The 14,092-nt window shown below is 41.4% G+C and overlaps 1 long non-coding RNA gene across 1 annotated transcript in view; it reads right to left on the bottom strand.

The window, feature by feature from the left end:
* Positions 1-14,092, bottom strand: part of LOC120402375 — a 70,033-nt gene that overhangs the window by 3,329 nt on the left and 52,612 nt on the right. The window contains exons 2-3 of the long non-coding RNA XR_005597194.1: positions 8,380-8,547; positions 5,307-5,403 (exon numbers count right to left, since the gene is read on the bottom strand). This is a non-coding gene — a long non-coding RNA (uncharacterized LOC120402375). The remainder of the gene's footprint in view (positions 1-5,306; positions 5,404-8,379; positions 8,548-14,092) is intronic.

The raw sequence follows: 14,092 nt of genomic DNA, 5'->3' as shown, positions 1-14,092 counted from the left end.
TGAATAATAGTATGGTTGTGATCCATGCTGATAAATCAAAGTGAAGGTTAACACTTATCAAGAGCTCACACAGCCATACCATCTTTCCACAACTGCATGAGTTTGGAACTGTGTCATGTTAACTTGGAATTTCCTGGCCTGCATCAGAGGCTTTTTGTTGTTTAAACAGGGGAGAGGGGTGTTGCATTTAATTTCCTCATTTTGTTTTGTTAAGAAAAGTAAAATAATCTTTCCTATAAAATTAACCCAGGAGACCACAGGAGAAGATTTATATTTACAGCTGTCTGAGCTGGGAAGGGAAGAGAGATGCTGAATGGGAAAGAGAAGAAAAGGAAGAAAAAAAGTGTGAAAGAGATGTTAGGAATGGTGAACAAGAGGATGATGGGGAAGAAGAAAAGAAGTCAAGAACACAAAAAGCAGGTGGTGGTCAGGAAAGGAACAGGTCATTTTTGTTATAAATCCATGAAAATTTGAATTCCAATATCAGTCAAGTTAGCTTGTATCTCCTGCTCTCAAAACTTTGAGGTAATGAGATAGAGGACAGGAGATAGATGGGGATTGGTCAATTGCTTTATGGAAGGCAGGAATAGAGAATGTAGCCCCCAATGAGGGGATCTGGTATTGAAGCAGGGTAAAAATAGGAAGCCCATTTTCCTCATAGACTTTAAGGTCAGAAGGGACCATTATGATGATCTAGTCTGACCTCCTGCACAATGCAGGCCACAGAATTTCACCCACCCACTCCTGTAACAAACCCCTAGCCTACATCTGGGTTACTGAAGTCCTCAAATCGTGGTTTAAAGACCTCAAGGTGCAGAGAATCCTCCAGCAAGTGACCTGAAGTAGCTCCTGTCTTAAAAACCTTGCCTTTTGGAAGTTGTGGGTCCCTACCCCATTATATAGTCATTTGTAGTGAAGGTGAGCCCATGCTCAGGTGTGTGGGAATCCTCACTAGCAGCAGCTGAAAAGAAAGAAGGAGGGAGAAAAAGAGGGTAGACAAGGGGCACAGCTGATGAATACACCAGTGCTCTCGTCCTAGTCCCTACAGTGAGTATTTGCCCACATCACCTATCACCTACACGCCTACAGTTTATATATTCCCATTGTTGTTTGTACAATAGAGGCCCCAACCAACCCATTGTGCTGGCGCTGAACAGACACATAGAAAGAGACCATCCCTGCCCTGAAGAGTTTAAAATCTAAACAGACAAGACAAAAGGAGGAAGAAAAGAATCCCCACTTATTAGAAGCTGGAGAACAGAGATATCAAGTCAGTGGTAACCATGGCTTCTCAGCAGCTCTGAAAATCAGCTCCAGTGGCTGCTGGGAAATTTTAAGTTGGCAACCAAACTTAGAGGATACTTGAAAATGTAACCGACAGGTGACAATATCTGGTCACAAAATAAACAGGAAAAAGAAGGTCTTTCAAAGTAAATAAATAAATCTCAGCTGTACCTCTGAATACTTACTTTAAGCATCAATTATTTCAATTAAGCTGTGGCCCTTTTTAGATTTCTCAAAAGGAATCAGATGTTCTATTGTGGTAATACTGTGATTTGGCTTCACTTCCCACAAATCAATATCAAATGCAGAGAAGAAACCTGTTACACAACCCTTTGCAGACTAAAATAGTGGCAGACTCTAATCAGGAGTCTCATTGCAGGAAACAGGCCTTCCTACAACAGGAAGCGTAGGAGAAACTACTGGAGACAGCAGTCCACACCAGCCAATTTGCCAAAAAAAAAAAAAAAAAAAAGACAAAATGGCTGTATACTGGCAACTCCCGTAGCAGGAAATCTCTGAATTAAGCTCTCAATCTGCAGAGCAATTTAACATGTCATCTGCTTCCTGGCAACTGATATTTGGAATCATTTGTATATTGCTTTTCAACTCTGTCTCATAATCAGTGGCGAGTGCTGTCCTGTGCAGAAGCAAGAAAGCCAAGGTCTTTTCTGAATTCTACCCAGAACAAATATTTCTAACCCATTTTTTTCCTCCGTTTTCATCAGTTTATCATTTCTAATTTTGGGGTTTGACACTCTTATTTCTCCTCTGATTTGGGTCCAGGGCAGATTAAGTCACAACATGGTGCCTGCCAAGGCAAACGGTAATATTCATGAGACAAGATAAAAGAACTTGATGGAAGCTAAAAATCACATTCTGCAATGAAGGAGAATAGGAGACTAATGGATTCCCTCTGTGATTTCTGCTTAATGAGAACATGGCAGAGGGCTAGGATAGTTTGATTTTTAAAAAGGTCCTTTTCATTTTTCAAGGTCATGATTTTCAGAAGGGACTTGTAATTTGGGGTGCTTCATTTGAAATACCTTACAGGGACCTGATTTTCAAGGAATCTCAAGTTGGTCAATCAAAAACCGAGGCATCCAAAACCACTAGTTATGTCTGAAATCTTGGCCCGGAGCAATAAACACCACAGGCGGAGACTTGCACTATTTGGCAAAAGAGGACAGCTTTTCATGGTTAACATCTGCCATAGTGAGAGATACACTGACCCCATGCTCTGCTACCTCTAGCTGAACTGAGAAGGAGGGTCCAGATCACCAGTCCCAGGAACACTCTCTGATCAATCAAGCATAGCAGGGATAGATAAGAAATCAGTCCCAGAAGTTTGGGAGCTTTCAGCCAGCTCCACATACAAAGGAGAGTAAGGAATCCATTAATCCTATGCCACAAAAGAGAAAGCACTGAGATACTCAGTCCCACCCCAAGCCCCCAAGCAAAGGAAGAAAAGAGGAGCTACTGAGGAGAAACCAAGAGAGGCTTGGCAGGAGTGGTTACAAAGCAGGGTCACCAATTATGAGGTGTTATATGGCCACCTTGGGTATGTCTACACTGTGATAAAAAACCTCCAGCACCAATCTTAGAGCACGGGTCAGCTGAAAATTGCAGGATAGACATTTGAGCTGCAGCCTGGGCTCTGAGACCTTCCCCCCTTATGTTATATCAAAGCCCAGGCTCCAGCCCAAGCCCCAAAAGTATACACTACAATTTTATAGCCCTGCAGCCCATGAACCTAAGTCAGCTGACCCCAATCCAGTTGTTGCCATGCAGCAGGTCTTTTATTGCATTGTAAACATCCAGTTTGCAACACCCCCTAAGTGGATGTGTAAAGAGGGGCATTTAGAGTGCAAGGTGCCTCCTCCTGCTCCTGGACAGCCAGCCAGCGCCTTAAAGCAACAGTTGAGTCCAGGAGAAGGCATTCCTTTCTAATGGTTTCTACAATATTTTTCACTGTGACTAATTGTTCAGATTGTTTGCAAACTGGTGGTTGTGAGAGTTTGACACTTGCATTCACCCTATTCAATTGCTTGCTCACCCAAGTCCCATGATTTTGTTTCTGTTCATTCCCTAAGCTTTATAAAAGAGAAGTGCCTGAAGAAATATTTGTGGCTTTGAAGGTGGGCTGGTGGTAGAGCAAATTGCCAGAGGAAGAAGGAGCAAATAGCATCCCAAGAGAAAATTTTAGGCCATTTAAAATCTATTCCTGGTCTCTTCTGCAAAAGAAAAAGCAGCTTATTTGGCTAGGTCCATGGAGCCCAGATTAAAAAAAACTTGGCTCCTTCCTGCCTGAAAGAGGGAGAAAGGCGTAGCCAACTTTATAGTTTCTTCTCATATTCATACAAAGCAATTGAGTTTGTATGCAGAGTTTTGCATCAGTCAGGCATGCTCCAGAATTGACTTGGGCACAGATGCCACTGTCCTCACTGTGACTCAAAGAAATCCCTGAAATTCAAGAGATTTGGAGGCAACATCCTACCTTCCAGAGATTGCCAGACCTCCTCAGACATGGTGAATGGTCTGTTGGAAATGACTGAGAAGACAAGATACGTATACAAACGTTATTTTAATCCTACCAAAGGTTTGGGTTTATTTCAGTGTTTTGGTCAGAGAGCCAGTCCATTTCTTATTTTATCCAATCTGGTTCACCCTTCTCTATAGGGGACACTATTGATATGATAAAAGGGACATGCCAGCCATATTAAATGACAGTCAAGCAAGACAGAAGAGCCATTTTATAAGAAAACAGGCTTTCTGCAGAAGAGATTTGCCAAGTTTACAGGAATCATGAGTTGAATTATCCAGTTTGATCATGAACATTGTACATTTTGGTTCAAAGAGATGGCAAACAAAGTTGTACAATCTGCCTGTCTCTGGTTTGTGTTTTTGCTCCTTTGAGTTTCTCTGTTAGAGTGCTATTCTTTGTTTTAGTTACTTGGTTGCGTTTTAATCTTTTCCCCCTCCAAAAAGAATCATAGAACCACTTTCTTATAACCATGAACTTTAAACATCTGACCAGAAGTCTGTATTGATCTTCAACTAGTTGTACTTAAGCCAATACTTCTGGAACTAAAGAACTCTATAATCACCTATAATTGCTTGACTCTGCCACTGAAGAAAGGACAACATGAGTGGACCTGAAGAATTAATTGGACTTGTATGTACTCTCAGCATATGTAATAGCTGCTTCCTAAGTGGATGGCCATGAGAGGATCAGGAAGAAGGATTAATGGAGAAGGAGTGATTCAGAATAAAGGAACTAGATGATTCAGTCTATCTAATAGGTCCTGTTTTCCTTTTCTTTGTTTGCTTTTTCTTATGCTTGTCTATTTGTCCCAGAATTAATTGTTAGGATGGCACACAGTTTCATGGAGGCGAATTATTCTAATTAAACTGTGAAAGGATTACAGACTTGTGTTTTTAATTTCTCTCATCAGTTGAAGGAACTGAGTGTTAACATCAAAATCTGCTATGCTCAGAGTACACTAAAAGACTATGCTGCAATCCAACTTTTTATTTATTATAATATGGCCAATACATACATGCATGGCTCTGACCTGTAAAAAGAACAGAGAAGAAGAGGAATTTTCAGAAACAGAGGGAAGGAAAGACACAGGGAGAGACTGAATAGATTGAAATGAGATAATAAAGAGAAAGAAGAGAGGGAAATTGTGGCAAGAAAAGGGGGAACAGGAAAGAGAAAAGGCAAAGGAAATGTAAGAAAAGTAAAAAAACCCTTGATTTTGTGATGGTCTGTATTTTGCTGCATTTCTTTGGCAGATATACCACCAGTTCTGTCCATTTTCAGGATAAAGGGTGGTGCAGTAAGAGAAGTTTGTGGTGAACAGATTGGCATCTCATTGGTCCCAGGCATGGAACTAGTTTAATGTTACTGACAATATACAGCATGTGTGCACACAACTTATTGGGTGTATAGAGTATAAATGGGCCAGGTTCTATTCTATCCATATTGCTGACAGAGGCAGCAGGCATTTTCAAGTACTCACACTAATCTTTAGGGGATGTAGGGTTTCCAGCGACGTACTGATTATCTTCCCCTTCTGGCCATTGTATGTTCATGGTAGAGATGAACCTAAATGAAGACTAGAGAACCAAGCAGCTCTGAACTTTGAGGATCTTAAGATCTGGCTGAGCTTTATAATGGCCCTATAGCTTTATCACAGAGTGACATGATGCAAACTCTGAGGAAGTTCAAAAGTTGATCCAAATCTGAACTTAGTATCTTAGAAACATGTCTAATTCAGATGGACAATTTGAAGTAAGCACCAAGTATTCAATAACTCCGTGTGTGTGTGTTATATTAAAGATCTCCCTTAAAACAATGTAGCATAGAAACCACAGTGCAGATGGGCGGATAAAGCTATCGAGTTCAAATACAAGAATGGATTACAATAGGTGAATAGGGAACTGAGGGTGGAATACTTGTGGCACCACCCTTAATTTCCTTTTAGCCTACTGTAGTCAGGCACATATCTATGCAACAAAACTAAATGCAACATCCATGTCCAGATTTACTCATCTGTTAAAAAAAAAAAAGAAGAGGAAACCTCTTTAATATAGTTTCAATGCATTTACTTTACTCCTGTAGACAGTTTTAAAAATTTAGGGACGCTAAAGGCAAAAGAAGAAGGAAACTAACTAAATGATACTAAATATGTACAAATATTAAAATTCACATACACATTATGTTACTCACCCTTAGTATCAAAGCATGTTGCAGCAGAGAGGATCTTAATGGTGATGTCAATATACCTCTACAAATGAGGGCCATGGGGCCTGACTCTGACCAGGTTATTTTTTGAGCAATACAGCCAGCTATTCAAAAGGGTTCATCTCCTCTTGGTCTCAATGAGTGCTGCTGAGAGAGGAGCTCTTTTGAAAATCTGGCCAATAATGACAGGCACAAATATCAGACACCTGACTCTGAAGAGGCCTTGTTCTTAGGAGCAGGGCACCTAACTGCCATTTGTGTCTTTGAAAATCTCCCTCTACGCTATGAAAATTTAAGGCTTGTCTGCACAGTGTTGGGATTCCCTCTGAGACCTTTTCCATTTGGCTTATCCAGAACCCCTCATCCAGTTCTGGGAGAATACTTCATCTGGTTCTCTGCAATCCAAGAAATCAGTTCAACCCCAGACTCATCACTGTGGTTTCTTTTTTGGCATACAATCAAACTACACTTGAGTTGAACAGGCTCGAGTGTAGCAGGTGGGTACAGGGTATAAACACACATCCAATGTACAAAATCATGAATCAGCTTATATACACGTAATACTTGTAATCCTATTGGTTAATATCTTATATCACACACATTATGATTGGTCTACTAATTTTTGTAACCAGTCCCGGTACAGATCATGAACTGCCCACCAGTTGCAAGGTCTTCTAGTAAGCAAAACTGCAGCTGCAAGCTTATCACACATTACTCTTCTTTAATCTACTAACTACATGTTATTTACAAGGCCACTTGTGAATTTATGCTGTGCCCACTGTTAACCTCATCTTCCTTACTTCTGTTTTCTTTCATTGTTCATGCAAGGCTTACACACAGTGCTTTAGTTTGCACCAGAGTTGTGGACCCTGCTGGAACACACTAAATGTTCCCTAGTGTGTGTTAAAGGTAGTTCTATTTCAAACAGTTCTACGGTAACATATGCTCGGGAGCTTTTAATGCAGGCCAGCAGGGTCCATGCAGGCCAGCTAGTGCGCAACCTGCTGGTGTGCATTAGAATTTACACTACAGCCAGTGCAGACTAAAGCAATGTGTAGATGAGCTCTGAGTTGACTTTAGTAAAGTTAATCCTGTCCTACACTGCTATAAATGAAAGGAGACTCTGACACCAGGTCTTCTCAAATTCTTTTTTCCTAGGTTTGCTTTCTTCAACCAACTCTCCCATTATGGAATATTTAAACTGCTTGGCGATTTCAATTTCTTTTAGTTACAGCATTCGCTGTCAGCAGTAACTTTTCTGTGTGTCTGGCTCTCTCGAGGCCATATACAAACAGAAAGAATTCTGTGTCACTGGGGTTACAGCTGCCTAATTTATTTTTTCAGCTTTTTTACTTCTTCCTGCTAGGTACAGACCATAGGTCATTGCCCTAGCATGTGTGTTAAGTTTCTCTTCTCCCTGCAGTTCCAGTTCAATTAATGTCCTGATGGTTGAAGGAGAATTTCTAAAGCATTTTCTGCCAAGTGCAGATTTCTAGGTTTAAAATCCGTCCACGGTTCTACTTCTCACGGGAATGTAGTCCCGCTTGTGGGGAGTTACTTTCAAGTAGTCACTGAACACATTCAGTCAGATTTCAAACCAATTCATTCTTCACAGGGTTGAACTTCACTCACACAATTTCTTTTTGAAGCTGCGCCCCTGTGATTTATTAGCTAGGGAGAGGGAGCAGAAGTGAGGAGAAGGCCTGGGGGGAACAGCAACACACCAGTGACTGGGAGGATAGTCTTCCTCTGAGGCAGGCACGTGGAACTGTGTGTTAAGAGCCTCTGTGTTATAATCCCAACTCTGCTACTTGCTTGCTTTGTGGCCTTGACCAAGTTAACGAACCTCTCTTTGCCTCAGTTTCTCCATCTGAAAAATGAAGATAATAATATCCCAACCTCACAGGGGTGCAGAAAAGATGAATTAATATTTGAATGGTGCTTTGATGAAGCAAAGCGCTAAGGGTTATTACTAATGCAGTTTGAATTGTCCCAGGACAATATGAAGAGCAAATACAAAAGTCCGTCCCCTATAGGAATAATGACTGCATGCGCATACAGTGTAGGTGAAGAAGAAAGAGGGGGTACAGTAGCATGAAGAGGAACAGAAAAATAGGGAGGTTTAGAGGGGAAGAAGGGCCTGGAGTGGAGACAAGAGAGAGGGTCAGATGACTAAAGAGAGGCGGGAGGAAAAGACTAGAACAAAGAACAGCTGATTAGATGGGAGAAATGGGGGCTTTGACGGGATGTGTGTGAGAACAAAAATCTCTGTTATGCTATAATATACTGTATGTACTATGCTATATAATAAAGATAGAGGATATATGTCAGCAGCTTCTTGTCCTTACCCCTTGCATAGCACCAAGTAGGAGAGCAGAATGATGGTAGTGGAGGTCCAGAAGTAGAGCTGGGCAACATTATTTTGGCAAACAGTTTATTCACCAAAAAATGCAGTTTCTGTCGACACACAGCTATTCATGAATTCATGTCATATTCACCAAATCGATTCACCTGAACTGAAAACAATCATAACATTTTGGGAATGTTGAACCTGAACGTTTCATTTCAATCTAACTCAACATTTTCCTTTTGATTTTGAGCATTTTGACAAGTGCGTGCCCCAACCACCGGTTTGTGGGATATTCTGGTGTTGGTCTTTCTGAAATCATTCCCATAAAAGCTGTCCCACTTTTTATAAATAAATTAAATAGTCATTGGAGCAGGGACTTGAGTCTCCTACATCCTAGCTGAGTGCCATTCACAATGAATAGTCATCGGGCCAGGGGAAGAGAGTGAGAATGACTCTGTAGCCAGGTGGTTAGGGCAGACCCCTATTCCCAAACTGTTAAAATATGTTCTTTTAAGGCCATGAGTGAAACTTGGGGGAGTAGGCACATTTTTCTGGACTACTGTCCCCCATCAAAATACATTCTCTTTGGGGTGGGGGTTTAAACCAGGGGAGTGGTTCACATTTGATGGTGTCGCCATACCCATCAAAATGAGCCCTCTTTGGGACTGAGAGTGAAAGTCAGGGGTCATTTGGATAAGCTCCTACTACTCATTGCATTGCCAAGAGTGAAGATGGCACAGAGGTATGTTTTGTGGCAAGCCACATTTTGATATGATTCTACCGTGTCAATCCTGCTATCTTCAGAGAGGAGGCTGGGAAACCTACCTTCCCTCCAACCAAGATTTCTCCTTAGCAGAGGGGAACAGGAGGAAAAGCCATTTCTCCTTACCACACGGACAGAACCCCAGGCTACCAGTCAGGAATTTCTCTGCATTCTGCCTAGCGTCAAATTCTGGAAGCTGCTGCCAATGACAGAAACAAATTGGCTCCCTTTGCCCCAGTCAGAGCTGTCCCTGGGATACGGCGAATTTGGGGCAACTGCACCAGGCCCCAGTGCAGTCAGTCCCGGATGTGACAGGTCAGTCCCGGAAGTGACAGGTTTATCATTTCCACCCCGAGCCCAGCACCCCCCTCAGGACGGCCCTGGTCCCAGTCTTCATAGCAACATCAGACAGGTGCTGTAAATTACAAAGCTCATTCTTAAAATTTAACCCCCAATTTGATTTTATTTTTAAATTGCTCCTATTGGGATTTAACAATCGAAGCGTTACACAATTCTCTGTAGCTTTTACAGCAGGGAGAGAAATACTTTATGGAGGATGACTGAAATCCGGATTGCTACAGAGCTTCTAATGTTTTCCCTCTAAGCCTCAGTGAAGATACTATACTTTGGAAGTCGCAGTTTACAAAGGCATAGTGTGCCTGCTGAGTAAGAAATTAGTCTGACAGTCATGGTGGAAATTACAACACATAGGGATGCCATCGTGGCTGGAACTGAAGTTGGTTATGCAATAGCTACCCGGTGAGGAGAGTTCAGGGCACAGCAAGCCTTAACTCTCCTTGACTTTGTGAGGCAAAGTCTGACACAGCATGCTATTGTAACCTCACAGTTTTCTGTTTAATTTCCTTTGCTCCTTATATCAAATTTTCCACTCCCTACAGAACAATAAGATTTGTTATGCTGGGACGCACCAACCACAATTTTTTTTCCTCTCTGTAACTAAATAATAAAACTCACTCATTTTGTTTAGGAAGATACTGCAAAATCACTCTGAAATCAGTGGTGTAAGTGTCCTATTCATTTGAGTGGGACTTTGGATATTAAAAAATAGAAAATAAAAGGTAAGTGGAACAAGAATGCACTGTGAACATGATGCCCACAATATTCACAAAGCTATGATCTTATTCAAGATGCAGCAGTGTCTTGCAGTGTCTTTTAAACACAATATATCTCTCTTTTATAGAAGAGAAATATTTCCATGCAATGACCAATGGGCCAAATGTTCAGCTGGTGTAAACTGGCATAGCTCCTGCTGCCATAGAGGTCTGAATACTACAGAGGTTTGAAAAACTGACTAAATCACTTTATACCTCACTTGTAATTTGGCAGATGATCCCACTGAGCCATTTATAGGTTTTTCTCTGTGTTCCTCCTCCGGAAAGAGAGAAAGAGGGAGTGTTCTTGCAATGAAACTTCTCACTGCACCCCAGCTCCAGAAGTATCCCTCTAACCCCAAAACCCAATAAATTGCCTATTGAGACCTAGCTGATAGCCAAAAGCCATACAAGACGCCCTAACTGTGTTTGCAAGAAGATCAGTTCCATAGCAGAGGGAATACATGTGAATAATGCTTCGTTCAGACTATTCTTAGTAACCTATCTGAGAATATTCTTCGAGGGACAATACTTCTCAGTCAGGGCTTGAGCTAATACCAGTTGAAATTAAAAGAAGTCCTTTCACTGACTTCGGCGGGCAATGGATCAAGCCCTAAAACCACAATCAAGAGTCTGACAGACAAAGTATTTGATGTATCCAGGGGCCCCTCAAAGCTTCTTTATTTGGAACATGTATCTCATGTTATTATTTAATAAAAACTTGATTCTGTGCACAGGTGCTGATTTATTGCGGCAATCTGAAAGATTGCCTGTCCCTTATTTTAGACTTTCTTTTTTAAAAAAATAGTTGTTTATGCGCTTCAGCTTGCTACTCAAAAATGTCAATTCTTTCGTTTCGGAATGATACTTATTTAATCTCTGTTTAGCAGCTTCTCCTTGTAAAAAATATAAAAATCAGTCACAACAAACCTATGAGGGAGCAGTGAATTCACATATTAAATGAAAAGTTTAACCATATACAGTGTGTTATAAGTATGCTTGAACCTCTAGAGTGCTATCAAACATTGCAAACGACATTATACTTTTGTGGCTATTTATAGCCACCCAAGCCCATCATTTGCCTCTTGGAGTTTGGGATTTCTCTTTCAATTGTAAGCAGAGCTTCCTCTCTGGTTTTGTTTATGTGTCTGTCTGTCAGCCCAGCGCCAGTGGCTGTCTCTGCTTTGCTGCTGCTGCTCCCTCATCCTGTTTATAGGTCAGTGAAGATTGCCATTGATGCAGCATTACTGACCAGACCCTCCCACAACACTGCAGGATGTTTTAGTGACATTAACATGAGCAGCCTTTTCAGAGCCTAACATCCATCCCTCTTGCTGGTTCTCCTATTTCCTATACAAAAGTCTAATTTGGTTTCCTTGTAGGCCCAAATTTGCTGTCCCCTTTGTAAAAACACAGCCGCTACTTGCCCACCATTCCATCCAGTTCAAAAGGCACCAACACACAACTGAATATTTTAGAAACTCTCCTATCAGCTATATCCAAAGTGCATGAAGCTTTGTAATGAACAATACCCTTGCCAGTCACAGAACTGTAAGAGAGGGTATACGGTACTTAGGCTGAGTGGTGGCGGCACATGGATGACAGTGAAGGCATATCTTGGCCCATATTGTTCTAGTCACACAATACATTAGCGTTTCCCAGTGACTGGCTTCCCCCAGGGTAGAGTGAATTTTATCATCAAGCATGATGGGCTGGATCCTGCAAGTGCCGAACTCCCCATTTACTACAATGAAAACTGAAGAGACTCAGCACCTCACAGGATCAAACTCTGCATCCCACCATCCCCACGTCCATCTCGCTCACCTGAGTGTCCAGGAAAGGGCTCGATTCCCATTTGCACTAAGGCCATTTTACACCGCTCTGGCAGTCAAAGAGGCCTTAAACTGGGTGCAAAAGAGTGGAGGTGTGTGTGGAAAGCTGACCCCACAGAAATCATTGGGAGGTTTGCCATTGATTTCATCCAGGCTAGGTTTTCACTTTGACTCTTTCACACCCAGCTGAAGGCCCCTTCACCCTGGCAGTACTGTCTAAGATGCCTTAAACTAAATGAGAATCAGACTCAGATTTTTTTTTATTATTAATATATATATTTTTGGAGTGGTGAAACAAAGTAAGGAAGTGGTGAAACAAAGTAAGGAATTAGAATGATTTAGTCTCTGTCTCCTTGTATTGCTCCTGTGCCTGCTGGAGGGCTACAGATTCCTAGTTCACAATTTGGTAGTGTGAAGGGGAAGGGGAAGGCAAAGTGGGTCCTGGGTACAAACAACAATGAATGGAGTGCATTCCTTACACATCTGATCTACCCCAGCAGCACCCAACAGGAAAAACAAGTCAACAACATCAAAGGGGGTGAACACACACAATATGGGTGACTGTGAAGGTACAGCAGCTGTTGAACACAGAACCGATTGTTGAAATGGAGCCAGCAAGATACAATACCATCCGCATTACAAGGGTTTGGTCTGGTTGTGGGTCTTTTCTTCCAAGCCAGCCAAGCTGGAGATTAACTGACTTGAAACCTCCAATGAACAATAAAGCCAGGTATTTTTTGAAACCTGTGGAAATTGGAGTACAGATGTTGAAGAATTATCCCTTTCAGTAACAAACCCAAGATAACACAGAGTTGTTATAGAACCCAGAAATTGCTACTCTTGGATTCTTCAAAGTCTGAAGGGAACACAGAATTCCAGAACCTATGACCACCTCAGTACTACCTAACCATAATCCAGAATGTACAGTCTCAATTTATTATGTCCAGGATGAATGCATGAATATCCCCCTTCAAAACCTAACCTATTTAAAAAAACACAACCTGCAAAGCCCACCAGCAATAATATCTATACCTTGCTCAGTATCAGTTCACAGGTTTGTAACATTTGTGCCTATAATCTCTAAATCAGTAGCTCTCAACCTTTCCAGACTACTTTCAGAAGTCAGATTTGTCTTGTGTACCCCCAAGTTTCACCTCACTTAAAAACTACTTGCTTACAAAAGCAGATATAAAAATACAAAAGTGTCCCAGCACACTATTACTGAAAAATTGCTGACTTTCGCATTTTTACCATATAATTATAAAATAAATCAGTTGGAATACAAATATTGTACTTACGTTCCAGTGTATAGTATATAGAGCAAGTCCTTGTCTGTGTGAAATTTTAGTTTTACTGATGGCGCTAGTGCTTTTTATGTAGCCTGTTGTAAAACTAGGCAAACATCTAGCTGAGTTGATGTAGCCCCTGGAAGACCTCTGTGCACGTGTACCCCTGGTTCAGAATCACTGCTCTACAGCAAGGCTTGTACTCTTTGTTTAGCATACTCATCAGATTGTGAATCGGAATGTAATAAATAATAAATACAAAATAATACTACATAGGACTGGCTCATGCTCTATTCCACAGTGTGCAGCGAATCACTGACTTCACTGTATTTGGGAGAGATTTTCAAAGCCACTAATGGCACTTCGGCATCCAAGTCCCATTGACTTTCAGTGGGAGTCAGACATTTAACTGTCTTGTGTTCCTTTTATAACCTCCCTACTCCACAGATGCATTTAGAATATTAGCTGATTGGGGGAAAAAACAGCTCAATTCTACATGTTCTGGTAACAGCAAAGCTCAAACTAGTCTATATATGGTGCATGGGCTCCCTTTTCATTTGTTTTGTTTCTTAAGGCCCTGTCTCATGATCTTTGAATGTCTGGGCTTGGCAACACTGCTGTAATGTGACATGGATTTGGCTTTCAGGAGGTTGTGCCCCTGTTTATTGTTTCTACATTTAAAAACCGTGTAATAACTTTCAAATCAGTCTCACTTCAG

The sequence above is a fragment of the Mauremys reevesii genome, linkage group 3, assembly GCF_016161935.1.
Source record: "Mauremys reevesii isolate NIE-2019 linkage group 3, ASM1616193v1, whole genome shotgun sequence".
Taxonomy (NCBI): Eukaryota; Metazoa; Chordata; order Testudines; family Geoemydidae; genus Mauremys; species Mauremys reevesii.
This window is presented reverse-complemented; position numbering and strand designations above follow the sequence as displayed.